The sequence below is a fragment of the Gekko japonicus genome, unplaced genomic scaffold, assembly GCF_001447785.1.
Source record: "Gekko japonicus isolate JY-2015 unplaced genomic scaffold, Gekko_japonicus_V1.1 scaffold649, whole genome shotgun sequence".
Taxonomy (NCBI): Eukaryota; Metazoa; Chordata; class Lepidosauria; order Squamata; family Gekkonidae; genus Gekko; species Gekko japonicus.
This window is the reverse complement of record NW_015167555.1, coordinates 745037-746093: the sequence shown is the minus strand read 5'-3', so window position 1 is coordinate 746093 and position 1057 is coordinate 745037. Positions and strand designations below refer to the sequence as shown.

The following is a 1057-nucleotide window of genomic DNA, read 5'->3' as shown; positions in this document are numbered from 1 at the left end:
ACAATATTTGTTTTATGGTATACATTGCAATATGGCAAATAATCATTTTAACCAGTTTGACAAAACATGCCTACAGATTTTTTTACAATATTCTAAAATAAACTGTTAATGGGAGGAATGCAGACAAAATCTTTCTATAGCACCAAGACTGACAACACTGATGATCTTGATGGTTATGCTCTTCCAATGTTCATGGAGTATTCAGTTTTCTCCATTAACTTCAAATTCCTTTTCCATAAACATAAGAGCTCTATGTACAAAAAAAGGCTAAATTAGTCCCAATAAATCAGTTCCAATTTGGTTTAAACCCCCACAGTCTGAAACTGTGTATAATGAATGTGTGGAGGGAAAGTAGGATCTTATTAATTGTGTGTCTTTCCCTGACCTTCATGTGTTGATTGGCATTATGTGCACACAAAGCTAGGGTGCGAACGGTGTGATACTACTTCCACTCCTGCACTAGTGGCTTGGATACAATGCAGTGCAAGCAGAGGCTTCCCAAATGTGTGCCCATGAGTCACTAGACCCCCATAAACATCATCTGACTTGAAGGGGGGGAGGCAGATTGTATAAGATAACTGTTTCTAGCATCAATTATAGAAAAAATGTGGGGACAAGTATAAATGGAAGAGACTACGCCATTCTGGCACCTTTCTTTAAAAGAAAATATGGTTTATAAATTATTAAAATGAATAAAAGTAATGAGAACCCCATGAATCACTGCAGGCATCTAACTTCATCCACTCCTTCCAAACATTTTAAGGAACAAAATGGCAGCTAAATTCAAATGGGAGGAAGCATGCCTTTTCATGCACCATTATTCATCAGGAAATGTGGCTGAGAAATTACTAAAAATGACTACAAATAACAAGAAATCTATGCGTCATTGTAAGGCTAGTCTGATCCATTCCTTCCAAAATGGTTTCTTTTTAGGAAGAAAATGTCAACTAAACTGAAATATATATTTTGTTTTGCAATTTCTTATATGCTTGTTGAGTTTGGGTGTTGCACATGAATAGTTATTTTGCCTCCAGACTCAACTACAACCTTGTCTCTT

The 1057-nt window shown here is 36.0% G+C and overlaps 1 protein-coding gene across 8 annotated transcripts in view; it reads right to left on the bottom strand.

The window, feature by feature from the left end:
• PPFIA2 (protein tyrosine phosphatase, receptor type, f polypeptide (PTPRF), interacting protein (liprin), alpha 2) overlaps positions 1-1057 on the bottom strand; it is a 414803-nt gene that overhangs the window by 77466 nt on the left and 336280 nt on the right. The gene's annotated exons all lie outside the window — the stretch shown is intronic.